Raw genomic sequence first — 14,491 nt, 5'->3', positions numbered from 1 at the left:
TTCCGCTTCGGTGTGTGACCCTCGTCGAGTGCTGCTGATACCGTAGCTTGCTGTGATGTTTACATACTTGTGCATGCCGTTATGCTCTATGCTATCTAAGCTGTTGGTGTAAGAAGAAAAGGAAGGTGGAGTTTCTTCTGCTGGTGTGCGTTTTTCTTCTCCGCTTTTCTCGCCGCGTACGTACACGGACCTGTACACACGTGAAGGAGAAGTTGCGCATTTCGTTTCTTTGCTGCTTTTCGTTCAAACCGGTTGAAAGACGCATTGTTTTCCTCTTTGCTGGTGTGTGAGCTTAGGTGCAAACGTGCGAGCGAAGCAGAAGAAAACATTCTTACATTTTGATTACTAGCAGGAGGCTGTGAACTGCACACCATGAAGAAAGAGACATGATAACCTCTTGTTCTAGAGTTGGGTTCGGGATCACGTGTTTGCATAGCGGAAGCTTTCCACGTGAAAGCTTACACGAAAAGTTGCACAGCATAAAGCTGGTGCTTGTGGTGGAGCTTTCGAAGTGAGTGAGGTGAAAGGAAAACCAAAATGTTTAAACTGTGCACAACTTTGTTGAAAAGCGTGAACTGCTACACTAATTACTAGTAACCTAAATCAGATCATAGACTAATTTTCATGCCATATTTTCACCGTTAATGTCACATTAAATCATTAAGTCGAATCAGTATATCTTCCTAGTTTACATAAATCGTAATTTACAGCAGGTCCGATGTGAATTTATTGAAATAGAGTATCTGTTCTGTTATCGTATGGCTTGTGCTATTACCGTCTGGTAATAAATGATGTCTGAGAACTTAAACTCCTTGCCTAATGGCTAATTTTTTTTCATCTACTTTTGTGTATACCTGAATTTCATTGAGTAGATATACAAAATACGTGCAATGATGAAGAAAATTATAAAACTAGCAATAAATAAAAATGATGATCAAGTATGTTTGTGTATTTGTGAAGCTATTCCTGGAAAAGAATTTTAAAACCAAAATTTTTCTTAATGAAAATGTTTTTAACAATACAAATTATTTTTCCCTACTTCTAAATACAAATAAAATAGTGTAATAAATAGTAAAATAGATGTAAATTATTAGTACATTGTGTGGTAGTGTGTGTGGTAAAACTCATCATGAAATTAAGCACAAGGAAATTGAAGCGGTGAAGTCTGAGGAGTAAACTGTAGTAAATTTTCATTTTATAGGAAATAATTTTGTTCAAAAAGTGTTTTAATACTGTTATCTCCTATTTATATTTAACCAAGTTCTTCTTAATGATTTTTTGTTTAATTTATGGTATCGGATCCCGTATAATTTGAATTCTTTTCAAACTTTGCCATTTTTAACATTGTCTACCCTTTCGATAGTAGCATCCCTCTTATGGTCGATATTCTCTTATGAACCTTCAATTTAGATTAAGTTCAAGGTAGCGAATAAAACCGCTTGATCTGGTAACAAAATAAAAAACAACTTTACGAATCGCAGCTTGTTGTCTTGTAACTGAAATAACTTGAAAAATAATGTATTAAGGATGCTTATTATTATAAGATTTTTGGTTTGAAATATTAATCTGATTTTTTAAAATCCAATGATTCTGGCCTTTATTAGGGTTTTCCGGCCATTCTGAGCTTAATTTGAGATCATTTTCTATTTTGACCATTTCTGGCCTTTAGAAGGGTTTTTTGGCCCTTCTGAGCTTAATTTGGGATCATTTTCTATTTTGGCCATTTCTGGCCTTTAGAAGGGTATTTCGGCCATTCTGAGCTTAATTTGGGATTTTTTTTCTATTTTGGCCATTTCTGGTCTTTAGAAGGGTTTTTCGGACATTCTGAGCTTAATTTGGGATCATTTTCTATTTTGGCCATTTCTGGCCTTTAGAAGGGTTTTTCGGCCATTCTGAGCTTAGTTTGGGATCATTTTCTATTTTGGCCATATCTGGCCTTTAGAAGGGTTTCTCGGCCGTTCTGAGCTTAATTTGGGATCATTTTCTATTTTGGCCATTTCTGGCCTTTAGAAGGGTATTTCGGACATTCTGAGCTTAATTTGGGATTTTTTTTCTATTTTGGCCATTTCTGGTCTTTAGAAGGGTTTTTCGGACATTCTGAGCTTAATTTGGGATCATTTTCTATTTTGGCCGTTTCTGGCCTTTAGAAGGGTTTCTCGGCCGTTCTGAGCTTAATTTGGGATAATATTCTATTTTGGCCATTTCTGGCCTTTAGAAGGGTATTTCGGCCATTCTGAGCTTAATTTGGGATTTTTTTTCTATTTTGGCCATTTCTGGTCTTTAGAAGGGTTTTTCGGACATTCTGAGCTTAATTTGGGATCATTTTCTATTTTGGCCGTTTCTGGCCTTAAGAAGGGCTTTTCGGCCCTTCTGACCTTAATTTGGGATCTTTTTCTATTAAGGCCATTTCTAGCATTTAAAAAAGTTTTTCAGCCATTTTGAGATTTAAATGGGATCATTTTCTATTTTGGCCATTTCTGGCCTTTAGAAGAGGATTTCGGCCATTTTGAGCTAAATATGAGATCATTTTCTATTTTGGCCATTTCTGGCCTTTAGAAGAGCTTTTCAACCATTCTGAGCTCAATTTGGGATCATTTTCTATTTTGGCCGTTTCTGGCCTTTAGAAGAGGATTTCGGCCATTTTGAGCTTAATATGGGATCATTTTCTATTTTGGCCATTCCTGGCCTTTAGAAGAGCTTTTCGACCATTCTGAGCTTAATTTGGGATCACTTTCTATTTTGGCCGTTGCTGGCCTTTAGAAGAGGATTTCGGCCATTTTGAGCTTAATATGGGATCATTTTCTATTTTGGCCATTTCTGTCCTTTAGAAGAGCTTTTCGACCTTTCTGAGCTTAATTTGGGATCATTTTCGAGTTTGGACATTTCTGGCCTTTAGAAGGGTTTTTTGGCCCTTCTGACCTTAATTTGGGGTCATATTACATTTTGGCCTTTTCTGGCCTTTTGAAGGCCCTTCTGACCTTAATTTAGGATCATTTTCTATTAAGGCCATTTCTAGCATTTAGAAATGGTTTTCAGCCATTTTGAACTGAAAATGGGATCATTTTCTATTTTGGCCATTTTTGCCCTTTAGAAGAGCTTTTCGATCATTCTGAGCTTAATTTGGGATCATTTTCTATTTTGGCCATATCTGGCCTTTAGAAGGGGATTTCGGCCATTTTGAGCTAAATATGAGATCATTTTCTATTTTGGCCATTTCTGGCCTTTAGAAGAGCTTTTCAACCATTCTGAGCTCAATTTGGGATCATTTTCTATTTTGGCCGTTTCTGGCCTTTAGAAGAGGATTTCGGCCATTTTGAGCTTAATATGGGATCATTTTCTATTTTGGCCATTCCTGGCCTTTAGAAGAGCTTTTCGACCATTCTGAGCTTAATTTGGGATCACTTTCTATTTTGGCCGTTGCTGGCCTTTAGAAGAGGATTTCGGCCATTTTGAGCTTAATATGGGATCATTTTCTATTTCGGCCATTTCTGTCCTTTAGAAGAGCTTTTCGACCTTTCTGAGCTTAATTTGGGATCATTTTCGAGTTTGGACATTTCTGGCCTTTAGAAGGGTTTTTTGGCCCTTCTGACCTTAATTTGGGGTCATATTACATTTTGGCCTTTTCTGGCCTTTTGAAGGCCCTTCTGACCTTAATTTAGGATCATTTTCTATTAAGGCCATTTCTAGCATTTAGAAATGGTTTTCAGCCATTTTGAACTGAAAATGGGATCATTTTCTATTTTGGCCATTTTTGCCCTTTAGAAGAGCTTTTCGATCGTTCTGAGCTTAATTTGGGATCATTTTCTATTTTGGCCATATCTGGCCTTTAGAAGGGGATTTCGGCCATTTTGAGCTAAATATGAGATCATTTTCTATTTTGGCCATTTCTGGCCTTTAGAAGAGCTTTTCAACCATTCTGAGCTCAATTTGGGATCATTTTCTATTTTGGCCGTTTCTGGCCTTTAGAAGAGGATTTCGGCCATTTTGAGCTTAATATGGGATCATTTTCTATTTTGGCCATTCCTGGCCTTTAGAAGAGCTTTTCGACCATTCTGAGCTTAATTTGGGATCACTTTCTATTTTGGCCGTTGCTGGCCTTTAGAAGAGGATTTCGGCCATTTTGAGCTTAATATGGGATCATTTTCTATTTTGGCCATTTCTGTCCTTTAGAAGAGCTTTTCGACCTTTCTGAGCTTAATTTGGGATCATTTTCGAGTTTGGACATTTCTGGCCTTTAGAAGGGTTTTTTGGCCCTTCTGACCTTAATTTGGGGTCATATTACATTTTGGCCTTTTCTGGCCTTTTGAAGGCCCTTCTGACCTTAATTTAGGATCATTTTCTATTAAGGCCATTTCTAGCATTTAGAAATGGTTTTCAGCCATTTTGAACTGAAAATGGGATCATTTTCTATTTTGGCCATTTTTGCCCTTTAGAAGAGCTTTTCGATCATTCTGAGCTTAATTTGGGATCATTTTCTATTTTGGCCATATCTGGCCTTTAGAAGGGGATTTCGGCCATTTTGAGCTAAATATGAGATCATTTTCTATTTTGGCCATTTCTGGGCTTTAGGAAAGCTTTTCGACCATTCTGAGCTCAATTTGGGATCATTTTCTATTTTGGCCGTTTCTGGCCTTTAGAAGAGGATTTCGGCCATTTTGAGCTTAATATGGGATCATTTTCTATTTTGGCCATTTCTGTCCTTTAGAAGAGCTTTTCGACCATTCTGAGCTTAATTTGGGATCACTTTCTATTTTGGCCGTTGCTGGCCTTTAGAAGAGGATTTCGGCCATTTTGAGCTTAATATGGGATCATTTTCTATTTTGGCCATTTCTGTCTTTTAGAAGAGCTTTTCGACCTTTCTGAGCTTAATTTGGGATCATTTTCGAGTTTGGACATTTCTGGCCTTTAGAAGGGTTTTTTGGCCCTTCTGACCTTAATCTGGGGTCATATTACATTTTGGCCTTTTCTGGCCTTTTGAAGGCCCTTCTGACCTTAATTTGGGATCATTTTCTATTAAGGCCATTTCTAGCATTTAGAAATGGTTTTCAGCCATTTTGAACTTAAAATGGGATCATTTCCTATTTTGGCCATTTCTGTCTTTTAGAAGAGCTTTTCGACCTTTCTGAGCTTAATTTGGGATCATTTTCGAGTTTGGACATTTCTGGCCTTTAGAAGGGTTTTTTGGCCCTTCTGACCTTAATTTGGGGTCATATTACATTTTGGCCTTTTCTGGCCTTTTGAAGGCCCTTCTGACCTTAATTTGGCATCATTTTCTATTAAGGCCATTTCTAGCATTTAGAAATGGTTTTCAGCCATTTTGAACTTAATATGGGATCATTTTCCATTTTGGCCATTTTTGCCCTTTAGAAGAGCTTTTCGACCATTCTGAGCTTAATTTGGGATCATTTTCTTTTTTGGCCATATCTGGCCTTTAGAAGAGGATTTCGGCCATTTTGAGCTAAATATGAGATCATTTTCTATTTTGGCCATTTCTGGCCTTTAGAAGAGCTTTTCGACCATTCTGAGCTCAATTTGGGATCATTTTCTATTTTGGCCGTTTCTGGCCTTTAGAAGAGGATTTCGGCCATTTTGAGCTTAATATGGGATCATTTTCTATTTTGGCCATTTTTGGCCTTTAGAAGAGCTTTTCGACCATTCTGAGCTTAATTTGGGATCACTTTCTATTTTGGCCGTTGCTGGCCTTTAGAAGAGGATTTCGGCCATTTTGAGCTTAATATGGGATCATTTTCTATTTTGGCCATTTCTGTCCTTTAGAAGAGCTTTTCGACCTTTCTGAGCTTAATTTGGGATCATTTTCGAGTTTGGACATTTCTGGCCTTTAGAAGGGTTTTTTGGCCCTTCTGACCTTAATTTGGGGTCATATTACATTTTGGCCTTTTCTGGCCTTTTGAAGGCCCTTCTGACCTTAATTTGGGATAATTTTCTAATAAGGCCATTTCTAGCATTTAGAAATGGTTTTCAGCCATTTTGAACTTAAAATGGGATCATTTTCTATTTTGGCCATTTTTGCCCTTTAGAAGAGCTTTTCGACCATTCTGAGCTTAATTTGGGATCATTTTCTATTTTGGTCATATCTGGCCTTTAGAAGAGGATTTCGGCCATTTTGAGCTAAATATGTGATCATATTCTATTTTGGCCATTTCTGGCCTTTAGAAGAGCTTTTCGACCATTCTGAGCTTAATTTGGGATCACTTTCTATTTTGGCCGTTTCTGGCCTTTAGAAGAGGATTTCGGCCATTTTGAGCTTAATATGGGATCATTTTCTATTTTGGCCATTTCTGGCCTTTAGAAGAGCTTTTTGACCATTCTGAGCTTAATTTGGGATCACTTTCTATTTCGGCCGTTTCTGGCCTTTAGAAGAGGATTTCGGCCATTTTGAGCTTAATATGGTATCATTTTCTATTTTGGCCATTTCTGTCCTTTAGAAGAGCTTTTCGACCTTTCTGAGCTTAATTTGGGATCATTTTCTAGTTTGGACATTTCTGGCCTTTAGAAGGGTTTTTTGGCCCTTCTGACCTTAATTTGGGGTCATATTACATTTTGGCCTTTTCTGGCCTTCAGAATGCCCTTCTGACCTTAATTTGGGATCATTTTCTATTAAGGCCATTTCTAGCATTTAGAAATGGTTTTCAGCCATTCTGAACTTAAAATGGGATCATTTTCTATTATGGCCATTTTTGCCCTTTAGAAGAGCTTTTCGACCATTCTGAGCTTAATTTGGGATCATTTTCTATTTTGGCCATATCTGGCCTTTAGAAGAGGATTTCGGCCATTTTGAGCTAAATATGAGATCATTTTCTATTTTGGCCATTTTTGGCCTTTAGGAAAGCTTTTCGACCATTCTGAGCTCAATTTGGGATTATTTTCTATTTTGGCCGTTTCTGGCCTTTAGAAGAGGATTTCGGCCATTTTGAGCTTAATATGGGATCATTTTCTATTTTGGCCATTTTTGGCCTTTAGAAGAGCTTTTCGACCATTCTGAGCTTAATTTGGGATCACTTTCTATTTTGGCCGTTGCTGGCCTTTAGAAGAGGATTTCGGCCATTTTGAGCTTAATATGGGATCATTTTCTATTTTGGCCATTTCTGTCCTTTAGAAGAGCTTTTCGACCTTTCTGAGCTTAATTTGGGATCATTTTCGAGTTTGGACATTTCTGGCCTTTAGAAGGGTTTTTTGGCCCTTCTGACCTTAATTTGGAGTCATATTACATTTTGGCCTTTTGAAGGCCCTTCTGACCTTAATTTGGGATCATTTTCTATTAAGGCCATTTCTAGCATTTAGAAATGGTTTTCAGCCATTTTGAACTTAAAATGGGATCATATTCTATTTTGGCCATTTTTGCCCTTTAGAAGAGCTTTTCGGCCATTCTGAGCTTAATTTGGGATCATTTTCTATTTTGGCCATTTCTGGCCTTTAGAAGGGTTTTTTGGCCATTCGGAGCCTAATTTGGGATCATATTCTATTTTGGCTTTCTCTGGTCTTTAGAAGGGTTTTTTGGCCATTCGGAGCCAAATTTGGGATCATATTTTATTTTGGTTTTCTCTGGCCTTTAGAAGGGTTTTTCAGCCCTTCTGAGCTTAATATGGGATCATATTTCATTTTGACCTTTTCTGGCCTTTAGAAGAGCTTTTCGACCATTCTGAGCTTAATTTGGGATCACTTTCTATTTTGGCCGTTTCTGGCCTTTAGAAGAGGATTTCGGCCATTTTGAGCTTAATATGGGATCATTTTCTATTTTGGCCATTTCTGTCCTTTAGAAGAGCTTTTCGACCTTTCTGAGCTTAATTTGGGATCATTTTCTAGTTTGGACATTTCTGGCCTTTAGAAGGGTTTTTTGGGGTCATATTACATTTTGGCCTTTTCTGGCCTTTTGAATGCCCTTCTGACCTTAATTTGGGATCATTTTCTATTAAGGCCATTTCTAGCATTTAGAAATGGTTTTCACCCATTTTGAACTTAATATGGGATCATTTTATATTTTGGCCATTTTTGCCCTTTAGAAGAGCTTTTCGACCATTCTGAGCTTAATTTGGGATCACTTTCTTTTTTGGCCATATCTGGCCTTTAGAAGAGGATTTCGGCCATTTTGAGCTAAATATGGGATCATTTTCTATTTTGGCCATTTCTGTCCTTTAGAAGAGCTTTTCGACCTTTCTGAGCTTAATTTGGGATCATTTTCTAGTTTGGACATTTCTGGCCTTTAGAAGGGTTTTTTGGGGTCATATTACATTTTGGCCTTTTCTGGCCTTTTGAAGGCCCTTCTGACCTTAATTTGGGATCATTTTCTATTAAGGCCATTTCTAGCATTTAGAAATGGTTTTCACCCATTTTGAACTTAAAATGGTATCATATTCTATTTTGGCCATTTTTGCCCTTTAGAAGAGCTTTTCGGCCATTCTGAGCATAATTTGGGATCATTTTCTATTTTGGCTTTCTCTGGCCTTTAGAAGGGTTTTTCGGCCATTCTGAGCTTAATTTGGGATCATTTTCTATTTTGACCTTCTCTGGCCTTCAGAAGGTTTTTCGGCCATTCTGAGCTTAATTTGGGATCTTTCTCCATATTGGCATTTTCTTGCCTTTAAAAGGGTTTTTTGGTCATTCTGAGCCTAATTTTGGGATCGTTTTCTATTTTGGCCTTTCCTGGCCTGTAAAAGGGGTTTTCGGCCATTCTGAGCTTAATTTGGAATCATTGTCCCTTTTGGCCATTTCTAGCCTTTAGAAAGGTTTTTTGGCCACTGTGAGCTTAATTTGGGATCACTTTCTATTTTGGCCTTTTCTGGCCTTTGGACGGGTGTTTTGGCCATTCTGAGCCTAATTTTGGGATCATTTTCTATTTTGGCCATTTCTGGCCTTTAGAATGGTTTTTCGGCCGTTCTGAGCTTAATTTGGGATCATTTTCTGTTTTAGCCATTTCTGGCCTTTAGAAGGGTTTTTCGGCAGTTCTGAGCTTAATTTGGGATCATTTTCTATTTTGGCTTATTCTGGCCTTGAGAAGGGTTTCTCGGCCGTTCTGAGCTTAATTTGGGATCATTTCCTTTTTTGGATATTCTGGCCTTTAGAAGGGTTTTTCGGCTATTCTAAGCCTAGTTCGGGATCATTTTCCATTTTGGCCTTTTCTGGCTCGTAGAATGCTTTTTCGGCAATTTTGAGCCTAATATTTAATCATTTTCTCGATTGGCTTGGTATTCAAATAAAAAACCTAAATTAATCCACCTAGCGGTCAGACTCAGCCTTTCTCATTCAAACTTATTATTTGTAAAAATAGATTAACATGAATGCTTAAATCCAATAAATGTTTATCCACTCTTTGGGTTCTAAAATATTGATGTTGTAATAAAGTATAAAATATGAAATTTGACGTAATGTTAGTACTTAAGAAATAGCGAAATAAAAGCAATGACTCCTTATTTCGAACAATTTAATCACGAGCGATGCCGGGAACGTTCAGATAGTACGATATCACATTTAAATCATGTTGAGGCCATATATATTGATCGAAGCAGGTAAAGTGTTGAATAGTCTTTGAATTTCTGTTCTTTCTAAAACTTTTAAACAGCATATCAAATTGTTATGAAGTTTGTTATTTGTAAGTTTGAGAGATGACTCATTTGTATGACACTAGTTATGTTCAAATAAGTCGTGTAGTACTTGAGATATAGACTTTCGTTGTTTTACAAATTAAAACATAACGCTTGCTTAAGCTTGATTACAATCAAATGAAAAGGTAACGTATGGGGCAGCCAAACTTTGAAACCACGTGTTCAATCATAATTCATCAGTTAACCCTTAACTAGCCCGTTCATCTGATATCAATATTGTTCAAATCGGTTGTGTAGTTTCTATGATAATGAAGTTTCGTGATTTTCACATTTCGATACATTACAGACGAAGTTACAGTCCGATTACTGCAAAATTCAATAGGGAGTTATGAGGTAGGTAGACCTTTCATTTGATACTAATTCTGTGGAAATCGGGTCAACCATCTCTGAGAAATATGAGTGAGTCCAAGTAAGTTGTCTTGGAATATGTTTCTTCTCATAGCAGGATTTCACATTTTTAAACATAACAGGCAAAGTAATAATCCGTTTGAAAAAAAAATCATTAGGGTCTTATGGGGCAACAAGACCTTTCATATGACACTAATTTTATAATATCGGGCCAGCCATCTCTGAAAAACATGAGTGAGATTAAATAGTCTCCAGAACACGTTTCTTTCCATAACTCCTGAACCACATGTTCAATCTTCATAAAATTCAAAAGTTAAGGGTTTTTATGGTAGCCCGTTCATTTGAAACTGATTTTAATCAAATCAGATGTGTGGTTTCTGAGATATTGATGTTTCGTGATTTTTACACTTTGATACATAACCTCTAAACTAGACATCAGATTACAATAAAATTCAATAGGGTCTTATAGGGCAACTAGACCTTTCATTTGCAATTAATTTCATTGATTTCTGTTCGGTCAGACCATCTCTGTGAATAGTGAGTGCGAAAAAAGGTGCACATACACACGTACACACCCACACACAAACATATACACCTATACATGCTTATATGCAGAAAATGCTCGATTCGTCTAACTGAGTCGAGTAGTATATGACATTCGGCCATTTGGATCACTTTTCTACCTTTTAATTAGCCAGTGATCGTTAGGAGGAAGTCAATATGTTAACTTTCATTATGTGATTTCACATTTTCATGAACAACGGACAAAGTTACAATCCGATTGCAATGAAATTCAATAGCAACCTATGGGGCAACTAGACCTTTCATTTGACACTAATTTTGTGAAAATCGGTTCAGCCATCTCTGAGAAAAATGAGTGAGTTTAAACAACCTCAGGATTACTTTTCTTTACATAACTTTTGAACCATATGTTCAATCATTACGAAATTCAAAAGTTTAGGGTTCTGGAGACAGCCCGATCATTTGAAACCAATTTTATTAAAATCGGTTGTGTGGTTTCTGAGATATTGATGTTTCATGATTTTTACATTTTGATACATAACCTCTAAACTAAAAATCCGATTGCAATAAAATTCAATAACAACCTATGGCGCAACTAGACCTTTCATTTGCAATTAATTTTATGAAAATCGGTCCAGCCATCTCTAAGAAAAGTGAGTGAGAAAAAAAAGTTGCACATACATACACACACACACACACACACACACACACATACACACATACATACATACATACATACATACATACAGAAAATGCTCAGTTCGTCGAAAGAAGTCGAGTGGTATATGACATTCGGCCATATTCGACTTTTATACCTTTGGTTTTTCCAGTGATTACTATACCTTTCTAGGAGAAAGGCAAAAAATGATTATATGTTCGCTTATTTTTCAAATCATTTCGCATGGAAACGCTTGAAGCTTTTGCAGACTATAATTCCAGGAACCGAATAAATTTTTTCCCGGAATGTCCGCAAATTTCATCAGTGAATTGAACCGGTCTGTGAAGATTATTATTTTTTCCATCTTCAACAAAAATAGCAATCTCTTTTGAAAAGTCACTCGTAGTTCCTTTATCCGCTCCGGTGTTTCATTATAGCTCTGAAAAACGCCTGAAGTTTTCTATGATGATATCGATTTCACAGAAATCTCAACTTTTTTAACAAGTTTCCCAAACAATTTTTGTGCAGACCGATTTGATCACGTTTAGCGCACATACAAACCACGAACCTCCATTTTCCGGGCTCTGCTGTGTCCAAATGGCACCCTCTTACCCTGGAAACCTCCCTTGGCGTCTTCTGGGCGAGCAGAAAACTCGTAACATCTTCTTTGGCGTTAATTGTCTCAAATTTGCAATAGAATAATTCCGATGTTCTGATGCAGCACTTGAAAGTAAACGTAACCAAATACACTTTCAACAGAAATAAGTCATTAGTTGTACAAATCAATCCAATATAAAAGTTCAAACATTTTCGCCTTTTTTCCCGCCGCACCCAGTAAATTTAGGCACTCACATTACAATAATTAGGAATTGAAGAAGAGCCGAAATTGACTATGGCTCATAATATTACAGCTAGATTATTGCAAGCATGTTAGCAGGTATAATCAGAGCAATCCCCTGCTCCTTTTTCCCCAAGTGAAAATCCTGTCTACGACTATGAACCAATGGAATCGAACGACCACACTCATTCCAATCAGGATATCAGGCGAAAGTTCACTCCGAATCATTCGGTCATCCGCGGATCGAACAACAATCGCGAGCGCAATTCGTAACCTGCCGCAACATAACGTGGAACCTAACCTAACCAGTGCAGCTGCAATCCTGACAGATGGCTAAGAAGTCATCGGTAAGGTTGTAATTTCGGTAAATTCTTTCGTAAACACCAACCGACCGTGACAAAGCGGATGAAGCAGGAAGTCGAAACCTGTGAAAACGCAGGCAGCACACAGACAAGGGCCAGACAAGGTGGAAAACCCATAATCGTCATCTGTTCAATTTCCACGTATGAATGAACGAACCGGTAGGCAATCCTCCCTTCTGATCAGGCAGTTTTGTTGGCTGTGTGTTGGCGAGAAAGTAATTGGATTTCCCTAAGCGAACACTCGGATACAGTGCTGCGCTGTGCGACATTCATCACTACGCTCTAAGGGTCGCGTACGCTTAAATCTTTTATTCCTGCGATTAGAGTGCAGTTTCACTGAGCGATTGTAAATGTATATTCCAGCAGCGTACAGGGAGAGAGAGAGAGAGAGAGCGGGTCCAGGAAGTGTTACGTGCTGAGGTGTTTAGTCAACTGTCTTTACTCACGTTTTGGCCCGCACATGTGCTCCTGGACCGACATCTAGTTAACTGCTGCTGATGCTGTTGCAGCTCAAATCCCTCGCACTGTGAGATGAGGGTGAGGACGCACGGTGAAAAAGGTACAACGTTTCCCTCGATTAAAATCTCCCTGTGCGTCCACGCGGGATGAGGGTCAGGTATTAGCGACTGGGTTCCTCGATGAGGGTGTATAAAATTAAAGGTACGTGAGTACAAATTTCATTATTGCGATTTTGCACATGTGGCTCAAATGTAATTGCTTTTCGAAACAGTTTGTAAATGAGATTCGAATTTTCTGGATTTAATTTTAGATTAAACTGCGATTGAAATGAAGATAATAATGTGCAAGCAGTTATTTTTTTTTAGTTTCAATTGTTTTTGACGTGCATTATTGATAAGATAAGAAGTTGCATGTTCCTACAAAATGTCAAAAAAAAAGCTTAGCATGAGTGAAATACATCAAAAGATAACAATTTCCAGAGTATGATCCCATAAAATATAAAATTAATGACCCCCCCAAAAACCTCCCCTATGCACACGACCATGCTCCTGGGTACAGAGTCGACTAGTGTGATTGATGGCGGCGGCCGGCCGATCTCTAAGCAATGGCAACCACCGGCTACACCGTGAAGAAAGAGTTCTTTTGTCTACTTTTTCACTAGAACCGCCTTCTTTCTAGTTTTTGCTGATAAGAAATACCGCAAGTCGCTCGCTACAACCGAACGGATGAACGGAATTCAAACTTCAACCGCGCACTTCAGCATCAGCATCATCATGATCACCACCGGTCGATCCGTCATTCATCGTGTGTCGTGCCGCGTTGTTTACTCCTTGTTGTTCCTTGTTTTTTTTTTATTTCTTTCCTCCAAACACTGGGCCTCGTTCTTATTCTTCCACGAACGGTTGTAGGTCTTATCGCTCCAACACTTCCGCCGTCCCAGTGTTGTTTGCTTTGTTCCATTTTACTTTTCTTTTTTTTTCTGCTGCTGCTGCACTGCAAGTCCGCGTCGGTCATAGTGATTACGCTTCTTTTTTTGCTGTTCTTACTCTGTGCACTGGCTCTATCAATAAAGAATTTACGACGGAAAGGAACAATGCTCCAGGCATCTCATTAGTAATACACAGATTGTACCAGAGAGGTTGATTACACCCGTTCATTGTTCGGTAGCCAGTTCGAGGTACTCGAACGAGAAAAAAAGCTCATATGAAAGAACCGTACAGGCAGAAATGCACAAGACTTTTTTTTATCAGTGAAGTAAGGTTCGGTTCGGTTTTAGACTTCTTGGAAGAGTTTGTCGTCTTGCACTAGAAATGCACTGAGTCATCGGGTGCAGAATGTTTTTTTTCTTTATCTGAAGACTTTTAGTTTGGCATCTTGTCCGGGGGTTTTTCATATTGTTGTTTTTTACTACAGTTTATTCTAGTCCAAAAACCCCCAACACCTACTGTAGTTTGATTCGATAGCGAAAACTTTTAATATTTACTCATCATGCTCAAAACTGATATTTTTAATAGTCCTATAAATTATAAGAAAGAGGGACTCTGCGAATCTGACTGTTAGCATCCCAATCACCATACATAAAAAAGTTCTGTAGAATTGTAAGTAGTCCATACGTTGATGCGTTTCGGTGGTAATAAACTATTGGCACTCTATACTGTTATCAACTCATTATTCATCGGTGCCA

Source organism: Wyeomyia smithii, chromosome 1, assembly GCF_029784165.1.
Source record: "Wyeomyia smithii strain HCP4-BCI-WySm-NY-G18 chromosome 1, ASM2978416v1, whole genome shotgun sequence".
Taxonomy (NCBI): domain Eukaryota; kingdom Metazoa; phylum Arthropoda; class Insecta; order Diptera; family Culicidae; genus Wyeomyia; species Wyeomyia smithii.
Note: the sequence above shows the minus strand (reverse complement) of the source record.